This window comes from Nicotiana tomentosiformis, chromosome 6 (genome assembly GCF_000390325.3).
Source record: "Nicotiana tomentosiformis chromosome 6, ASM39032v3, whole genome shotgun sequence".
Lineage (NCBI taxonomy): Eukaryota > Viridiplantae > Streptophyta > Magnoliopsida > Solanales > Solanaceae > Nicotiana > Nicotiana tomentosiformis.
Window position 1 is genome coordinate 141,655,947 of NC_090817.1, and position 7,411 is coordinate 141,663,357.

Here is a 7,411-nt window from a genome sequence, read left to right on the forward strand (position 1 = left end):
TAAAATAGCAGTTATAAAAACGATTCAACATTAAATAAATTAGAACATGGAAGAGATTCATCAAGAAAAATATCTAATTCTATTATAATAGAAGCATATCAAGTGCAAGTGATCAGCTAAACACACATTTCCATTCTCACACCTACTTTATCTAGTTCTCAAACGAAATATAGAACACAACAGCACTGGAAATTGATAGAATTTTTTTAGTATATTATTTTGAAGTTATGAGGGTTTTGTCACTTGAAAACATAGATGTATAATTCAAAGAAAGAAAAAGAAAGAAAAAAAGATGTTAATTAAAACCATTATCGAGGTGGATCTAGTAAAGAAGTTACGGGTTTATCCGAACTCAATAACTTTGATTTAGACCAGTATATATCTTAAAAATTCTACTAAATAAGTATACGATAACAACTATGCTTCAGTCCCAAATAAATTACGGCGGATAACATGAATCCTTATTTAAAATGATAAAATTTGAACCGAGTAAATTAGACAAAATATAGTAGATATTCGAATTGAAACCCATAAAATTTAAATTCTTAATTTCCTAAGGACAGAGAGTCAAATCGGGCATAAATACACACGAAGGATGGATCATATATAAGAGTAGGTTCTTTTAATCCAAATTTTATTCATTAAACTAAAATGGACCATATTTACACAACTCCTATTAGAGGAGACAAAATATAAAGAGTGCGCTTAACAAAAAAGGCTATTTTTGCAATTCAAACCCAGGACTACAGTATATTGTTTTACAGAGGGACAATCACACTCCTCAGAGGCCAGAAGTTTTTCTTTGAAGGAGGTGGTCGATGTGGTGCTGATAATATCTGGAGGGTCAGGTGGTTTTGGAGGGGTAATGATTCGTTGTTGGGCGATGTGGCGGTGACTAGCTTCATGGTGGTGAAGTTGATGCTAAAGATGAAAGAGGGTGTTTTTTAGAGAGAAGTTGGAGAGTTTCTCTTTCTAGGAAAGACCCCTAGTTCCGTATAACTTATTTTTCTATACTCTTATCGTACTCTCTAAGAAATATTTTGTGCTTTTCACCATGCATTAAGTTATAGTTAATTATTATATGAATTGTAATTTTCTAACTTCAAAAGTCGTTTAGCATGTTTGCCTATTATGTTCCTAAAACTTTCTAACATCAGTTGAATTACTGCACCAACACAGTCACATGAAATTTTGGAGACTTTATAATATTCTGAAAGATCAAGGTTCTGCCTCACTTAAGTATTGTAACGACCCGACCGATCGTTTTGGATATTACAGCCCAGTTTTCCTATTTACTGCTTATCTTGTGTTCAATTATAATAATGTGACTTGTCGGGGAGATTTCAGAATGAAATGAAACACTTAGTTCCAAGATTTAAAGCTTAAGTTGAAAAGTTGACTTGTGTGTAAACGACCCCGAGAATAGTGTTTTGATGATTTCAATAGCTCTGTATGGTAATTTTGGACTTAGGAGCGTGTCCGAAAAATTATTTGGAAGTCCGAAATTCAATTAGTTTTGAAGTGACTAAAATAGAAATTTAAGTTTGAAAGTTTGATCGGGGAGTTGACTTTTTGATATCGGGGTCGGAATCCAGTTCTGAAAATTTTCATAGGTGCGTCATGCCATTTTATGACTTGTGTGCAAAATTTGAGGTCAATCGGAATTGATTTGGTAGGTTTTGGCATCGACTGTGTCACGGCCCAAAATCTTAACCTGTCGTGATGACGCCTAACGTGGTACTAGGCAAGCCGATTTCTCACAAATATTTCCAACACTTTTAACAAGAATGAATTTAAAGCAGTTTTAGTAGTAAAATTTCTCATAACCGGGATAGAAAACCCAAAACATAATGCGGAATTCCCAACTATCGGGGTGTAACAGAGTACATGAGCATCTATACTTCACAGTTTTGGAAAATACGGTCTATAATAGTCTGAGACCAAATATAGTAATCAAGAAGATAAGGAAGGAGAAACAAGATCTGCGAAACACCGACAACTACCTCGGAATCTCCGAATAATCAATTGTGCGAAGAAATCAACATCCACTGTGTCCGGAAACACCTGGATCTGCATACGAAGTGTAGGGTGTAGTATGGGTACAACCAACTCAGAAAGTAACAATACTAAATAAAGAACTGAAAGTAGTGACGAGCTTCACAACTAAGTCCAATTACAGTAATTTCTAGCATAAGAAAGTAGGCATGCTAGCAAGTTTAACATTTAAGGCCCAATCAGTAATTTCATATCAAGTTCAACTGAAACAGGAGGTAATATCTCTGAGAAATTTCCAACATAGTGATATATGATAACCGTAGTGCAATAAAAATGAAATCAAATGCATCCTCTCAGGACCACTGTCACTCAACCCATTCCATTCACTCAGCACTCAACACTCGCACTCAGTAGGTACCTGCGCTCATTAGGGGTGTGTACAGACTCCGAAGGGGCTCCTTTAGCCCAAGCGCTATAATCTGCACGGACAACTCACGTGCTGTACGGATAACTCACGTGCTATAGTATCAATATCTGGATCCGCACGGACAACTCACGTGCTATAGTATAATATCTGGATCCTCACGAACAACTCACGTGCTATAGTATAATATCTAGATCCGCACGAACAACTCACATGCTATAGTATAATATCTAGATCCACAAGGACAACTCACGTGCTACACGGACAACTCACGTGCTATAGTATAATATCTCACAATCAGGTCCTCGGCCTCACTCAATCATAAATCTGTTCTATCTCTCGGGCTCTCAATAATCATGAAAATCAGCCCAAACAACAATGATATAATGCATCAATAATGAACAATAGAGACTGAGATAAAATAAACAGGTAAATTGTGACTGAGTATAAAACAATAATTTAGGAGATAATTCAACATGTACACGGCCTCTATAGGTCCCTACAGTGCCAACACATAATCTAAACATGATTTGTGGTTCAATTTCTCTACTACATGGAGAATGTACAGATAACAAAAGATTATTCAACTATATAGTTCCATGAAATTTGACCAAGTCACAATTCCAATGGTGCATGCCCACACGCCTGTCACCTAGCCTGTGCGTCACCTCAAAACCGATCATATAATACATAATCCGAGGTTTCATACCCCCAGGACCAAATTTAGAACTGTTACTTACCTCAATCCGAGAAATTCTTTATTCCAATAAGCCTTTGCCTCGCGAATCGGCCTCCGAACGCCTCGAATCTAGTCACAATTAATTCGATTCAATCAATTCAAATTATAGGAATTAATTCCATATGAAAATACTAATTTTCCACTAAAATTTAAAATTGCACTAAAAAATTGCCCATGCGGCCCACGTCTCGAAACCCAACAAAAATTATAAACTATGAATGTGCATCCAACCACAAGTCCAACCATACAAATTTCACCAAATTCGGACATCTACTCGACCCTCAAATTTTCCATTAAAGTCTTTGAAGATTTCTACCATTTTCAACCGAATCTTTACCTATTTGAACTCAACAATCTTTTCACAAACCTTATTGGTACATGTATATATAAATAATACTCTTACACTCAAGAATCATACTCCCAATCACCCATCTTTACCCAAACTCAAAATTGAAGACTAGGGTTAGAAATACTTACCTCTTTGAAGCCCTAGCAAGATCCTTGTGAAATCTTCAAACCTTGAACAAGAATTGATGGACAAATGGCTAGCTCTTCACTTTTTCTCTCTAAGATGCTCTCACCTCTCTCTAAAATATCAGATGAAACCATTCAAAATGACCCCTAATAGTATTTTATAAGAATGGGGTCGGGTTTATAAAACCAAAAAAATGAAGCCCCGAAACACCCTCTGCGGTCGCATACGCGACCGCATAATGCTCCTGCGGACCGCATAATGGGTCGCAAAAAGGCCCTCCGGAACTGGGCAACACTGTTTCAGTATGCGGCCGTTATGCGGTCCGCAGACCTGTTCTTCTATCGCATAATGCGCCGCAGACCTTCCTCCAAACTTGCCCCACTTCTGATTTACTCTGCGGCCATTATGCGGTAGCCTAGTTCGGCACATGAAACCTTAATTTCCTTAGCAAATATTTTCCGGGGTCGTTACATATAAGTCAATATCCGGTCATCCTTTTCAACTTAAGTTCTAAACCTTGGAACTAAGTGTTTCAAATCATTCCAAAACCTTACTGGACCCGAACTAATTACCCCATCAAGTCAAATAACAACCGAAAAGCATAATTTGAGTAGTAAATGGGGATACGGGGTTGTAATACTCGAAACGACTGGTCGGGTCGTTACATTCTCCCCATATTAAACAAACCTTCATCTTCGAACGGGTTTAGAATTATACATGGAGTCTCAAATAGGTGTGGATATTTGCTCCGCATCTCCCGCTCAGTCTCCCAAGTAGCTTCTCCGACTGGCTGGCCTCTCCACTGCACTTTCACTGAAGTTATGTTCTTTGATCTCAACTTTCGAACATGCCGGTCTAAAATGGCCACTGTCTCCACATTATAAGTCAAATTACAATCCAACTGCACTGTGCTGAAATCCAAAACATGATACGGATCCCCGACATACTTCCGGAGCATAGATACATGAAATACTGGATGGACACTCGATAGACTAGGCGGCAATGCAAGTTCATAAGCCACCTTTCCAATCTTCTTAAGCACCTCAAACGGCCCAATATGCCGAGGACTCAACTTGCCCTTCTTTCCGAATCCCAACACACCCTTCAGGGGCGAAATCTTGAGTAGAACCTTCTTCCCAACCATGTAAGCAACATCACGGACCTTCCGGTCGGCATAACTCTTCTATCTAGACTGCGCCATGCGAAGCCGCTCCTGAATCAATTTAACCTTCTCCAAAGTATCCTAAACCAAATCAGTACCCAATAGCCTAGTCTCACTCGGCTCAAACCAACCCACAGGATACCGACACCGTCTCCCATACAAAGCCTCATACGGAGCCATCTGAATGCTCGATTGGTAGCTGTTATTGTAAGCAAACTCCGCGAGTGGCAGAAATTGATCCCAAGAACCTCCAAAATCTATAACACAAGCGCGTAGCATATCTTCCAATATATGAATAGTGCGCTCGGAATGTCCGTCCTTTAAGGGTAAAATGCTGCACTCAGCTAAACCTGTGTACCTAATTCTCGCTGTACTACCCTCCAAAACTGTGATGTAAACTGTGTACCCCGATCTGAAATGATGGAGACTGACATACCGTGCAGGCAAACAATCTTGCAGATATAAATCTCAGCCAACCGCTCCGAAGAATAAGTAGTACCAACTGGAATAAAATGTGCGGACTTGGTTAACCGATCTACAATTATCCAAACAATATCAAACTTCCTCAAAGTCCGTGGGAGCCCAACTACGAAGTCCATGGTAATACACTCCCACTTCCACTTCGGAATTTTAAGTCTCTGAAGTAATCCACCAGATCTCTGATGTTCGTACTTCACCTGTTGACAATTTAAACACCGAGCTACAAACTTAACTATATCTTTCTTCATTCGCCTCCACTAATAGCGCTGCCTCAAATCGTGATACATCTTCGCGGTACCTGAATGAATGGAGTACCGCAAACTGTGAGCCTCCTGGAGAATCAACTCACGCAAACCATCTATATTAGGCACACATAGCCTGCCCTATATCCGTAATACACCGTTATGGTCACCATTTAAATATCGTGTTGCAAGTGTATTTTTTAAATTATACATCTGTTTGATTAAAAAAGAAGTTGTATAAGCTATGTATCATATTTGTATCTCTTATGTATCACCTATGTATCATATTTGTATCATCTATGTATCTCTTATGTATCACCTATGTATCTCTGTGTATCGGCTCTTACTCATGTCTGTATTTGTATAATAACAAAGCTAACTAATGGAAAATAGTCGTAGCAGCTAGAAAACTGTGTAAATAGTTTTAGAAATTTGCAAATAAGAGTGTGGCTTCATCAATACATATTTTGAAACCAAATAAACTGCAGAACTCGTTGTGAAGAAACTAACTGTGCAACAATCCAAAACGACTGTATCATCTATGTATCATGTGTGTATCATATATGTATCATGCATGAATCTGGAAGAGACAGTGTATCATAAACTACCGTATATTTCTCATATCTTGAATTCACAACACAAAATCAAGGGAGAAAATACCAAAATAAACTAAATTGCAACACTCCAATATTGCAATAAAACTCATTAAACCTTTATAATAGAGCATACATCTCATTTTTCGTACAAATCTTAAAAGTATTCATAAAATTCAAACACGAACAAATCTGATTCGTCTTACAACAATGACAACATAACAGAACACAATACAAAACGAAATTATTGAGTTCATCCTACAACAATGACAAAAGTAACTACTTCTTCCGCTTCCGCGACTTATTCTGTCGACCAATAATCTCATCATCACTTTGCGCGTTCAGTTCCATCTTCTTTCTAGCATAATTCCACAAGAGAGCACCAAATCTGCGTCGGTGTGCATAGGCATTGAATTTTTTAGGAGGTGTCTTGCCCTCAATGAAATACTCGGCAAATGATGCCGCAAATACAAATCAACAATTCACAATTTCATTAGATACACTTGTCAATAGGATTGAATGAGAGAAAACTTAGGAAGTAGCATGTATGTTGTTGTACTGAGTATAGAGTCGAATGAATTTCTCAGCACTTACAAATTGTATGTCAGAAATCCAAGGAATGTAAGTGATCTGCACATTTGAGTCCTAGAATCTATTCTCTTTCTGAAGATTGCCTATTTTCAGAGTCAGATTGTCTGACCTCTTCAATCATTTTAACAACTTCCTCCATGTTGGGTTGCATGTCCACGACCTTTGCAACACATGCCATAGCAATTTGCAGCATCTGTACCATCTCCTCTTCAATGTTTTGAAATCTCATCAAATCGACGTCAAAAACCTCTGATGTCCATTCCTCCTTAAGAACTGACTGGACCCACCTAGGAAGGTCAACCATGTCATCGCGCCCCGGTGATTGCATTGGCTGCTTTCCAGTAAGCATCTCAAGTAGTAAGACACCGAAGCTGTAGACATCTGATTTATGACTATGCTTTCGGGAAACACCATTCTTCTTGACCGTAAATGAGAATTTGTATTTCTTGAATATTTGCCTTAATAAACTTGAATTTGATTGTTTTAAATTGTATTTTCTCTTTTGTGGAGCGGGCCGAACGCCTCGACATGTTAAATAGATGCATCTATGGTTCGCGCCCTTCGACCCTCGGCAGTGCACGGTTTAAATATTATGTTGGATCAGGCCGTACGACCTCGGCATGATTTGCGCTTGATATATTTTTTTTGAATTTATAATAATTGATATTGCTTTCATTGGCCCGAGATACAAAATGTTAAATGACGAAAAT